Here is a 13,233-nt window from a genome sequence, read left to right as displayed (position 1 = left end):
GCAACAGTGAGATTTCATGCTTTCCTGCTCGGCAGTTCCTTCCTTGGCATCAGGGCCACTAAAGCAGTGGACAGAAGCAAGCAGCTGGCCCTCAGCTGGCTCCAGAGTTGGCTACCTGAACTTCTCAGAGTGTGGTCCTGCGGAGCCAGTCCAGGTCCACTTGGGAGAGCAAGGCTGTAGATGAGAGAGGCCAGATTCCAGGTGCTCCTCCTCCTCCCTTTTTCACTAAAACCAAAGACTGAAGCACGGTTAAAATTAGAACCAGAGTCAGGGCCTCAAGGTCAAGGGCTCATATCTTTAGATTTCACGCTGGGTACCAGCCTCAGAATCCATGTGTGGCAGCGGCATTAGCCAGAAAACTCGGGAGCGTCTGGCCTGAGCCTTCATTGTCTGTTGTTACCCAGTGTGCCTTGGGCCTCAGGCTGATGCCCCAGGTGCCAGTCCCGATCCAGAATCATCACTTAGTCCTCGCAGAATGGCATTCTCAGATGGTCATCTGGACTTTCCTAGAGTTCTTTTGTGCTGCCAGAGAGTGTCAGAGTGAATCGGATCAGAGGTCTGTTTGCTGCAGCCTGGCTTCACATGTGCTTTGTGCTTTTGAAGAAAGGCTGTGCCTGAGCTCAGGGTGAGAGGTAATTCATGGCAGTGCCATGCTGATGGGACAGCAGATGGCATTCTAACTCTAGCAGAGCCTCGCACAGGTTCCCTGGGCCCACCAGATGAACCTTTTTCCCTACTGGAAAAGCTAAGTCCTTTTGTTAAGCATTCTCAGAGCACACTAAGTGTTGCACTTAAAAAGCACCTCTGATGATTGTCTTTTCTCACAAATTGTGAGTGTTGTTTTGGGCAAGTGAAGGTTTGCCATTGAACACCTCTTGCCTTTGATGGAGGAAGAGCTTGGTAGGTGAATCTGCTGGAGAGACTCGATTTGTTTCCTGGCCTCCATGCCACCCTGAGTCCCCTTGCTGACCTCAGACCTGAAGACCTTGCCCCAAGGCTAGGAACTAGGGAGAGGGAAGCAGAAAGACAGGAATCCCCAAGCAAAAATGGCTCTTGGGTTCTGGATTTGGGATTGCCTAAGCACAGAGTCACTGTCTGTCTCAAACCCTAGCATTCACTGTGCACATTGGAGGCATAGATGGCATTTTTCCTTGCAGAAGACTAGATAGCAAGCCCCAAATATTATTTTAGAAACATTGCTGAAAGCTTTGAAATATTTTATTAAAATAAAATATTGACTCCAATTCAGTGAACCTCATTGTATGTGTGTCTTCTAAATGGATGGCAGAATTACCGAATTGACTTACCTGTGTATTGAAATTGAATGAAGGAAAAAAAAAATATTATTTAGAGTAATTGATAAAATCAGCCTCTAGATTTGGTTCTTTATTTGGCTGATCAAATCTTGGGAAACTCATCAATGAGATTTTCTTGTCACATTTTCTGCCTGTGACATAGTTCATGAAATTCTATGACATTTGACACTACCACCACCACCCCACCTCCCTCCCTGAGAAATCCAGTTTTTAGGAGCATTTCACAACTTTTCTGGGAATGGACAGCTTATGAAAGAAGAATATGTATTTAAAGCAGAGAACTGATTGCTTAGCTTCCATGGAAAAGGAAGCTTATATTGTCTTACAGCTGGGAAGAGTGAGAGTCTGTCTTAAATATGTGATGCAGACTTCCTGAAGAGAAGGGCAGGCTTTGATGCGCATCTGCGTGAAAGCTTCACTGTTCTGTGTGTTGAAGAATGAGAGCAAGAGGTTTCACTAAGGGGTGGAGATGTAGCTCAGAGGGAGAGCATGTGTGAGTCCCTGGGTTTCATGCGCCCCCAAAAATGTTTTCCAAAACCTAAGAAATAGAACTCCTGGCCTTAAAAAAAAAAAGTTTTAAACCTCAAATTTGTTGATCTGTGCATGATTATTTTTAAGTATTGCTTTTCTAATTATAACAGCAATTTGTGCCCAGGAAGGCAAGCCTCTGTAAAATACAAATTATAGGCCCATTGCACTGTTTCATCTCCCTCAACATTGAGCTTCCTGCACTCCTGTTTTGCAGCATAAACCACAGTTAATATCCTGATGTGATTCTTCCAAATGATGAATGATATCTTTGCCAGTGAACTAATCTCCTCCAGGCTCATCATGTGTACTGTTTTACCTTTTTTTCTTGCCCACCTGTCTGCCTTTTTATATATGCTATTAAATACTTCATTCTTTTTTCAGAAGCTAATGTAGTACACCAAAAAGAGTTGGCAATTCAAAAAATGTAGAAAAGGACTCAGTGAAGAGAGGCATAGCTACCCCTGATATTCAGTGCCCTCTTCTTATTCTAAAGATGTATCAGTTCCCTGGGTCTCCATCCAGGAATAATTTACGCATGTACAAGTATACATGCATGCACCTACAAAGAACAAGTTGTATATATGAGATTATGTTCATCCTTGTTAACGTCAGAATTAGTATTCTCTATACAATATTAATGGAATACTTGTTGCTTAACTGTAGTCCTCTTCTTTTAAAGGTTGTTTAATATTTTTTCCATCTTATGAATATATTAGTTTCCTATTAGTGTAGGTTATTTGTGACTTTTATTATTGTAAGCAGTGTGGCACTGGGGATGCGTAGATGTGTGTCACTTTATATATGTGCCACTATGTCTGCAGTGTAAGTCCTTAGAAGTAGAACTGCTAAATGAAAGACATTGTGTACTTTGAATCTGGATACAAATTGTCCCTAAATTGATGGAGTTGGATGGGGGAGCCCCTTTCCTCATATGGTGGCGATTGATCGGTTGATTGATCGATTGTTTCCTGGGTGTGGGGGGAGTGCACCATTCCTGGGGGTGCTGCAATACCAGATTGATGCACAGAGTGGACAGAAAAATCTCCTATTCCATCTCCCAGCTCCAGAAATCCATTTAATATATTGTCCCTGGATAGAGAACATATCAGATATTAAACGGATAAGAATAGATACTATGCTTAATCTTAGTCAAAAAGCGGAGAAGCATTGATGACTAATTTTATAGGTGGGAAACATAGTTTTTTTAAATAAGTGGGTTGGGGAACCTTTTCAGATGTCTAAGAACAATTTATATTTCTTTACTGTCTATCCATATCTTTTTATATTTGGATTATTGGTCTTTATTGATTTATATGTTTTTTCTATATTTTTATTAGGCATATTAGGCCTTTGTCATGTGTTGCAAATACATTCCCAGTTTATTTCTGTCTTAGCCACCATTCACTGGACAAGCTCTGAGGTGAGCTTTTTTTTTTTTTGATCGAACTCATGACCTCACACTTGCCAGGCAGGTGCTTGTGCCGTTGAGCTAAATCCCAGGTCTGTGGTGAGCATTTAATGCTTCACAGCTGCTCTCTGAGACCGCAGTGTCACTGTACCATTTTATAGAGGAAGAGGACCTCGGGTCTGTTGGATACCAAAGTCCACTCTTAACCAAAACTTCTTACTCCTTTTGATGCATACATATTCACAAGGCATCTTTCCAAGTTGCCATACAATTATGATAAGTATCCTTTCTAAAATTCACAGAGCCATCTATCTCTTATAGAAATCATCTGAGATGCTGATTTTTTACTGTTACAGGATTGCAATGCCACTCTCCAAACCTCTGTCCTCCATAGTGCAGCGCAATGGCACCTGTCCTTCTGCAGGGGATGATAGGGTCATAGAGTCTGAGGGAGCAGAGGAACTCGGGAGGAACTCAGGGCAGAAATTCTGTGAATGTTCAAATTTTTAATAAATGTATTATAGTGAAAAACACAGTGCCATCAGTTCCCCTCCAAATATCTCCTGCCCCCAGGTATAGAAGTCCTCTTTCATGAGTGTCTTCAGTTGGGCTGTCATGACGGCTTCCTTCACTTAAATTGATGTAAAACATTTAGCTTCCGTGGTCATCTTGACTTTGGGGAAGAGCCAAAGTCACGTGGTAACTGATCAAATGAATAAGGTGGATGAGGATACTCAGTAGTGTCTGTGAGCTTGCCTTTCTGTTGGATGGTGCTTGGCAACTACGTTCATTGTTGTTATTTTTAATCACACCTTGTGAAGACACAGGCTGAGCGAGGACTTCCCAAACTGCTGCCCAAGGTGGCAAGAGTGATGGGATAAATGTATTTGAAGCTAGAGAGGAGTATTTTGAGGGGGATTAATGCAGCATGTCTTTTAATGTAGTAAATTTTTAAAATGTAAATATCCCCATATATTTTGATCACACCCTCTCTGTAGTAGGGCTCAGACTTCCTTCTCTACTTTTTGAGCAGTGATATTGGCGACCGTGGAGGACACACTGGGGTGTGGCAGGATACCCTGGGAACTGGGAGTTGGCACACTGTTTCTTCCTCTGTAGAATAATGTTTTTTACAGGAAGAAATGAGCTCATGGTGCATGCCATAGCTGAGTACCACGTGCGTTTGTTCTGTACTCTTCTAAACCTCCTGCTCTTTAGTGCCCCGAATATCAGAGAGGCGTAGCTGGGTCTGGATGTTCCGTCATCCTTTTAAAGGAAAGTCCCTGGTGCTCTCTGCCTTTTCTCATCAGTTTTCTGTTAATGCATTAAGGACTGGGTGTGTCTTGGTCTCCCACACTTTACTCGGCTAGGGATTTCTTTGGGTAAACAGGGTTCTATTTGAAATTGTAAATATTCCTGTGGGGTTTACATCTAAGTATAAAGAGCTAGCTCTGTGCAGAGATACGAAACTTTTGGAGATAAGATTTGAGGAGGGATCCACCTGAAAGGTCGGGGGAGAGAGGATGTGCCTGGGCTCTGGGGAGGAGGGACAGGTTTGGGGCTACATGCTTAAATCAGGCATTGGAGCAGCATAAAAAACTGAAAACTTCCAGGGAAACTTCTTGCACTGTGCCCCCCCCCCCGCCCCCGCCCCCGCCCCCCTTCACAATTCCAGGAGGAGGGCTGGGTTTTCCTGCTTTTGAAGCCATCCTCTCTGCCTTACTGGCCTCCATCCAGTTCTTCTGACTCCATCAAATCTGTTTTTGGAACATTCTGTCTTTTTTTTTTTTTTTTTCGTTTTTATCGGTACCAGGGATCGAACTCACGACTGCCTGCTTGCAAGGCAGGCGCTTATGCCGCTGAGCTAAATCCCCAGCCCCTGTTTTTGGAACATTCTGTCACGCTGAGATACTAGTAACTGGAGACCACTGTAAATGAGATGGTTACACTGAGCAGAACCCAGTTCTTCCAGTACAGACAAAGCTGTGACGGGGCCATATTTAAGTCAGAGCGGTCTTACTTCCCAAAACTCTTGAAAGTGCTTTTGGCAACGTATCCACGACCAGTTTCAGAAGCTGCTCCCTCCCGTTGCCATCGTGCTTCTTCTCCATTCTATCCATGTGGAACTACTTCACCTTGGCTCACGGTTGGTGCTGAAGTCACAGATCAGGAGAAATGAATTTTGAGGGCTTACCTAGTTTGAATGCCTCACTTTACAACGTAGGAAGCTAAGACTTGGAAAGGAGATGCGATCAGCCCACAGCTACGCAGCAGCGGGCCTGGCCTTCCAAAGCCTCATGTTGCTGCCTTACACGACAGATGTTTTTTAAATTTTCCTTTGGCCTCTTCCATTAGCCTAAAATACCTCCCTGGGTCTGCTCCCCATGAGCTTCCCAGTGGCTTCCAGGAGCAGAGCCCTGCAGAGTGGGTTGGATTATTCCAGAACTTTGTTTCTGACGGGCTGTCTGTGCTTGGAGAGGCGCTGGCTGTCATGGGCTGGGGTCTGACTCTGCCCCACTTTCTCCCGAGAGGAGGTGGAACCTTCATTTCTTTAATTAATAGAAGGATTAAATAGCTGTGTAAGGGTACGTAGTACTGACCTGGCACCTCATCGGTGTGCCATAGATATTGCTGTCTGATGACCATATGGTGTGGACTGTCTTCAAACCCAGCTGCTGGGAAGTTGCACATTGCTTGCCAGTCAGCCAAGACCAAGTGTCAAAACAGCTTTACTTCCAGAAGCTTCATCCCCCCACCCCAAAACTCCCCTGAGACTTAACCAGAATATCAGGTTACAGCACCTGAGGGAATTAAGCTGGTGACACAGATTTATTTTTATGAACTCAGAGAATCCACTCCCCAAGCTCAGAGTCTATGCCTGGGGAAGTAGGAGGGTGAACAGCCGCAAGGTGTTGCCTGCCAGCTGCCGCACGGATCATTTCTGTCTGAGGACGCTGTCTGAGGATGCTGTCTGAGGACGCTGTGGGATGGCTCGGTGTATGCTTGGGCAGCCTGAATCTAGCTTGGTGGTTTCGTTTCTCCCTCTGCCTCAGAGTACAAAATGTATACCAAGCACTTTTCTGGAATACATAACAGTGACTTTGCCAGTGTTTTTATAAGCTCCACCTTAATTTTGCAGAAGTGTCAGGGTGAGTGCATGTGTGTGTATGTGTACACACGCGTGCAGGAACAGAAGTGCATGATCAATGTAGAAATGCATTGATTTGCTAGGACTGCTTTGACAGTGCCACAAATTGAGTGGCCTAATGACAGGAATTTTTAATGTCACAGTTGGAGAGGCCAAAAGTGCAGTCAGGCTGTCGAGAGGTGGCCTCTTCTGGGAGCTGAGGGAAGGCTGTGTCCCAGGACTGTCTTCCCAGCAGTATAGTTGTCTTTTCTCTGTCTCTTCTCTCTACCTGCATCTCAGTTTCTGAATTTTTCTCTAATTACAAGTCCTATTGGATCAGGGCCAACTCTTATGTCCTAGTGTAAGTGCAAACTTGATTTCTTGGTAAAGATTTTTGTCTCCAAAATGAGGTTCTGTAGTTCTGTGCATTAGGATTTGAACTTATAGGGCGGACACAGTTTACCTGTAAGTGTACAGTGTCCATGTATTTGTGTTTAGTGAACTGTGCATTATCTCTGGGATTCCAGGTCATGTGACTTCCTACTTCTTGGAAAACAGTACCTCTATAGCACATATAGTTTCCCTTTTTGTGCATTAAGGTGAAATTAAGCTAATTTATTTATTTTCTCCATCAATCTCATGGGTGTAGTAGGATGGGTGTGGTCATATAGGGAGATCTAGTACCACTCTTGGTGGAGAAACATCTAATAATGAGCTGACAGTTCCTCTCGGGCTATTTACTTATTTTTTTGATACTGGGAATTGAAGTCACACATTTCTAGGTCAGCCTAGAATTCCTGGTTATGAGATTAGGTAAACCTAGAGGCAGGGTTGGGAGTCGGTGGATGTCCCCAGGTAGGGGACCCTGATAAAATTTAATATTCTGTGAGACTTTAGTGTGGTTCTGGTATCTGGTTCAAGAGCAAGTGATGGACATGTTTGTGATGCTCATGTCACTACCCTAGGCAAATGCACATCGGTCTTCTTGGTAGCAGAAGACTATTGGCTAGTTATGGGGAAGCCACTTTCTCCAGACATTTCTAAAAACTGGATCCCTTGTCTCTGATATGAACTGTTTTTCTCTGAATGGATATGTAAAAGCTGGCCTGAAAATTCTGTCTAACTGGAGATTTCCCTAGGATCTGCCAGATTTTTTTGTAGACTTAATACTTCTGGGATAGTCATTCTCTGCTTGTCCTAGGGACTGTTTTCAGACCCTGCACTTTCTGGGTGGGCCCTGGAGCCGCCTGTGACAAGAGAAGCCCACCACTTTGCAGGGCTGGCAGCCAGGGAGGAGCCAGGCTTCTCTGAATTGAGTTAAAGGCCTTCTTAGTATGAATGACCTTTTAGGGAGCAGAGGGAGGGCCAGCGGTGACATCACAGCCTTTAGTCTAGAGGCTTGAAAGGAATTTATCCAGCAGGAGCTAGAGTGTGCGCTGGAACCCGTCTGGGTAAAATAGGCAGTTCCGACTGCGGACCTCTGGGGAACACTCCGGGCTTTTGCCTTGGGCAGGGTAAGCCTCGCCTGGTGCCCGCTTTATTGTCCTTTTCTGTCTAATCTGAAAGGAGTCTTTATGGAGAAGGGATTCAGAGCCGGGGGTAATGCTTTGGTGTGGAGCCTTTTGTGCTAGAGAGTGGACAGCTGAGCTCAGATTGGTGACTTCCTTCTTCACTCTCTCCCCTCTCCCCGCCTCCTCTTCCTCCTGCAAATCTTACAAAATGTCCAGCTTTCATGCTAAAAGGTGGAGAAAGCTTCCCAACACATGTTCAGTACAAAACTAAACAGGTCAGTTGTCTGTGGCTGAAAATGCTTTGAGGATGATGCACATGTGTGTGTGTGTGTGTGTGTGTGTGTGTGAGAGAGAGAGAGAGAGAGAGAGAGAGAGAGAGAGAGACAGACAGAGAGAGACAGACAGAGACAGAGACAGAGACAGAGACAGAGAGACAGAGAGAGACGGAGTATTTGTATACCCTTTTCCAGATTGGAAATGTTTTTCCAAGGAACCCAGGGATTCTGGAGACTAGTTTTCTAGTTGTCATCTTGCTGCTGATGTCTACAGAGAGCCTTCTGTTTCCATGTTGTGGGTCTCACCGTATCCCCCGGGAGATGCGGGACCTTTGGGGACTGTGAGGGGCCCGCGTCCTCAAGGTCCTATGGGACTGGAAGGAGAAATGCATCAGCTCCGTCTGTAGCCCAGACTCTTCTGTGCACAGAGGGTTAACTGCACACAGGTCTGGCAGTGTATTCTCTCTGCTCTCGATTCTGCTACAACATCATGGAAACTGTCAAGCCTGCAGTGGTACTCAGCTTTTGTCCCTGCCATCCTTGGTTGGTTGGACACAAATCTAATATCCTGATGAACTATTTTAAAACCAAGAGAGATGCAGCGAAGTTATAAAGAACCAAAGCTGGGCTTTCAGCAGAATCAGTGCCTCTAGAAACTTCAGGCTGTGGGAAGCAGAGTTCTCTCTGTGGCCACACTCTTGCTTAGCTCCAGGGGTGGGGACTTCCCTGCAAAACAGTGAAGAGGGCCTCTGGCAACTCCATGGTAGAGCCCTGAGTGTCTCACTTGGGAGGAACCGAGAACTTGCCTCTCTCCTAGTTCAGGAGAGGAAAGAAGCTGTAGACTTCATTGCTGAAGCTCTGATCTCCAAGAGATGGGAAGCAACAGCCCTCTCACCGGTTGCTGCAGTGAAGTCTACAGCTTCTTTCCTCTCCTCCTCTTCTTGCCTCTCACCTCACCACTCATGCATTCTCCAATTTTTTTTCCCCACAAAAAGCCCAAGCTGTAAATGTGTTAATCAAATAGCGCCTTAACATTTTCCAGATGTGCAGCCTGACATTTGTACCAGTGGCTTTTCAGTGGGCTGTGGTGTCAGGGACATCCTGTGACTTTCAAAGTGGACCACTTTCCTTCGTGGGAACATGAGCAGGTCCAGTGCGGGGAATTCCAGAGTGTTTTCACACATACTTGAGTTGGGTCTGAGGTGTGAGCCAGAGAGGAGTAGCACCAAATCCACACACTCTTAGAAAAAACGCTGGGCCTGGCCAACAAAAGATTGGGGTAGTTTTTGTTTTTTTTAAGGGCTCCCCTAGTCGGTTTAGCTATAATGGCCTCACTGAGGGAGGTCAGTAGGAGGGGACCGGAGTGGTCGGTGTTAACCCTTTCAGGGGTCACAGCATTGACTCCTGCTTCTTGGTCTGAACTACAGCTGCCTCAGGAAGGCTTGGGTCTGAAGTCTGGTTGTGTGCCTCCCACCAGCCGGGCGGGTCCGTGGCCTCCTGCGTGAGTGGTTTGGGGCCTGGTTTCCCACAGTCAACACAGGCTCTTCGTGTCACAGACAGGAAGCAGCTCCACTGGGGGTGGAAGGGGAAGGACTGCCTGTGTCTGGAATGTGGCCCCGATGTCACCAGGCCCTCTGTGCTTCCCCCTAATGTAAAACCTAACAACAGGAGCCAGCCTTCCTGCTCCCAGTCTGTCCTGACAGGGCAGAAGGGGCCACACAAGAGTCCTGGCCCTCCCTCCAGCCAGCCTGCTCGGGGTAGGCCCAGCTTTCTTCAGAACCCCTTTTTGGCCTGTACTATTTACACCATTGAACAGGACTATAATCTCTCCAGTAGATGCTGTAGCACTTTGCCTTACATCATTTGTTCTTTTTATGTGAATTGGTACTTGCTAGGGAGTAGGAAATCACTTCAGAGCTCTAGGGAACCCCAGTTCCCTGGGCCTAGGGCATGGCACCCTGTCTGGTTCCAAGGTAGGCATATGTATGGGTGGAAGCCAAGGTTGCAAGAAAGTGCTTGATCTCTTCAACCTCTGTGTTCACCTGCCATATGCCTCTGGTTTCCTCAGACGCCCCACCCTTCCTGGATCTCCTCTGTTTCCTCCAAGGCCAGTGAAATCCTGCTGATGTTGGTCTCCAAGCATTAGCACCAGCCAGGTAGCACACCCTCCTCCTGTCAGCCTCTGTGATGGAGTTGTCTGGATTCAGAAAGCTGTGAGACCAAGAAGAACCATGCACCATACATGGCCCATGGAAACAGTTCTTTGCTGTATACTGATGGTACCCTGTGTACTCAGCACAGGTCTTAGGAAAGAGGGAGGGAAAGAAAGGGAACTGGGAAGATTCTTTGATTTCCCAGCTATGAGGAAGTTTTATTTTATAGCCTTGCTTCTGTTCCCAGGCCAAAAGTGAGTGTATCTTTTTGATGGAATTTAAAAATAACTGGATTAAAGGATCAGGTCACTTATTACCTGGGGAAAAGCATTTCTAATTTAAATATTGCTTTCGTAGGAAGTGATCAGGGTTATTCAGCTCCAAGAAACCTGGCTGTGAAGCAGGCGGCTGGTATTTGAGTAATTTGGGTCACACTGCATTTAGGCTAGCAGCCTCGGAGGTTGTAATAGATCACTGACACTGTCAAGAGGTCACAGCCTGTGGGTGGTGGCAAGAGGGGGAGCTGCGAATAGCCCACAAAGCGGGCACTAAGGATGGAGAGGAGCTTCAACATCTTGCTTGTCCTTGAAGGACACTCTTCTGGTGTTTGCCTGGGCCCAGCCAGACCTGGCAAGGAAAATCTGGTAGCATGTGTTTGGGTGCAGCAGGAGTCAGAGCGTTCCTGTGTTTCTGTGCAAACTAAACTGGCTTCTAGTGTCCCACTGGCTCTGTGATGTTTTTGTGGAGTCACAGCCCTTTCTCATGGTGAGATGGGGTCATAGTATTTATGTCTCCAGAAAATTGTCGGAGGAAGCGGACAATCTAACTCTAAGCTAACCCAGGAGCTGAAATACCCAGGCCATGAAGAAGACTCATTTCTAACGGGACAGCCTGGTAGGTACAGCAAACATTAGAAGCTGAATCTAGGTCTCTGTGGAGTCGGTCTCTGCTCCATCTCAATAAAGGGGTCATTGACTCTTAAAGCCAAATTCTGAGTCTCAAGTCACCTGTAGTGATCAAGAGCACAAAGATCAACCAGACAGCCAAATACTCTCTCAATCTATTCGTTCTCCTTAACGTTCCAGGCTGTTTCAGAAGCCTCCTTGTCATTGAGAACATCTTTTGATATACTAGCTGTGCTACTTTCTAATCAGGCGTGATCTTACAGAAAAGCCCCTCAGCTCTTCTGCAGTTTCAAAATTGTAGTAAAGTCTTGCCTTTCTGTCCTCACAGAGGGGTCCTGCCAGTGCTGTAGAATAATAAGCTGTTAGACTCATATTAGCCGTTTAATAGAGGTGTGACTCTCGTGATGTGGCCCCAGGATAGATGTACAATGCTGCCTTGTTCCTGTAGACATTTATGTGGCTAGTTAAGTACTGGGCACGGGCAGGTTCTGATCCACACAGCATGCAACCCCACCTTTACTTTGCATGTGATGGGAACCCCAGGTCTGGCTGACTCTTGACTGACCATTTCTATTGCATCTTCAAGAGATTTGACCTGTAAGGACATTTTATAAATTACTCTATTTATGGAGTAAATGCATGCAGCAGTAAATGCATTGTTCTAATTATGTATCACTTCAACTAAAATTAATATTTAAGAGTCTAAAGCCGGGGTGGTGGCTCACGCCTATAATCTCAGCACTCAGGAGACTAAGGCAGGAGGATCATTGTGAGTTTGAGAGCAGCCTAGCTACAAAGTGAGCTCAAGCCAGCCTGAACTGCATTGAAAGACCCTGTCTCAAAAAAAAAGACAAAAAAAAAAAATTTAAGAATCTGGAAGGGGAGACCAGGAAGATCGGAGATGCTCCTTTGTGTCCTGTTTTATTTCACTCATATTTTCATGATGCATCCATTTTTCTACAAATGTCTCCAATTTATTCTTCTGTATAGCCATTATGTATAGATACCACATTTTCTTTTTCCATTCATTTATTGATGGGCATATAGACTGCTTCCAGGACCTAGCAATTATGAACGTTACTATAATGTGATAGTTTTAGCCCTTTGGAGAAGATACCTAGAAAGGGAGTATCTGAGTCATTAGTCCATACAATTTCCATAATGGTTGTAGTAGTTTACGTTCCCACCAGCAATGGAGGAGGGTTCCTTTTTCACCATGACCACTTCAGCATTTGTTGTTTTTTGACCTCTTGGTGATGGCTGTCCTATCTGGTGTGATGTGAAATCTTAGTGTTGTTTTAATTTGCATTTTTCTAATGGCCAGAGACACTGAACATTTTTTTCATATGTTTATTGGTCATTTGTACTTCTTAGAAGTATCTGTCCATTTCACCTGACCACTTCTTGATTTGGCCTTTTAGTTTAGATGGCTTGATGCTTTGGAGCTCTTTATACATTCTAGATACTAGTCTTTGCCCTGAAGAATAACTGCAAAATATTTTCCCATTCTGTAGGTTTGTCTTTTCATTCTACTAGTTGTTGATTCTTTCTTTCTTTCTTTCTTTTTCTTGTTTTTTGTCTTTTTGGTATCAGGGATTGAAGCCATGACCTAGTACTTGCCAGGCAAGTACTTACACACTGAGCTAAATCCCCAGCCTAGTTGTTGATTCTTGAAGTTATTTCTTATGCAATTAGTGTTCTGTTTAGAAAGTTTTTGCTTACACTGATGACTTCAATTTTATCTATTTTATCTTCAAATGTGTTCAATGTATTATTGTTATTACTATTTTTGGTATCGGGGATTGAACTCATGACCTCATATTTTCCAGGCAGGTGCCACTGAGCTAAATCCCTGACCCTTTCAATATGTCCATTTTAATGTTTAGGTCTTTTGATCCATTTTGACTTTAGTTTAGTACATGTTGAGAATTATAGGTCTACCTTCAATGTTCTGCAAACAAATACCCAGTTTTCCCAGTTCCACTTGTTAAATAGGCTATTGTATTC

General features: G+C 44.9%; 1 protein-coding gene and 1 non-coding gene across 12 annotated transcripts in view; one reads left to right on the top strand and one right to left on the bottom strand.

Moving 5' to 3' along the window:
• The window catches only part of Palm2akap2 (PALM2 and AKAP2 fusion), a 461,803-nt gene that overhangs the window by 410,205 nt on the left and 38,365 nt on the right, over positions 1 to 13,233 (top strand). Inside the window, exon 1 of one of the 11 annotated variants that reach the window (XM_063261029.1) lies at positions 7,757 to 7,896. The exons of 9 other annotated variants lie outside the window; for them this stretch is intronic. The gene's annotated coding sequence lies outside the window, so the exon portion shown is untranslated. Of the gene's footprint in view, positions 1 to 7,756; positions 7,897 to 10,861; positions 11,216 to 13,233 lie in introns of those variants that run through there. One more of the 11 variants, XM_063261033.1, reaches the window with a different exon arrangement.
• On the bottom strand, positions 2,826 to 3,016 carry LOC111755201 (U2 spliceosomal RNA). Its single transcript, XR_002789778.1, has one exon. It is a non-coding gene; the product is annotated as a U2 spliceosomal RNA (small nuclear RNA).

This window comes from Cavia porcellus, unplaced genomic scaffold (genome assembly GCF_034190915.1).
Source record: "Cavia porcellus strain 051 isolate PalLab524CR breed Dunkin Hartley unplaced genomic scaffold, mCavPor4.1 scaffold_1, whole genome shotgun sequence".
In the NCBI taxonomy this organism is placed as follows: domain Eukaryota; kingdom Metazoa; phylum Chordata; class Mammalia; order Rodentia; family Caviidae; genus Cavia; species Cavia porcellus.
The sequence above is the reverse complement of the archived record's forward strand: the minus strand, read 5'-3'. Positions and strand labels throughout refer to the sequence as shown.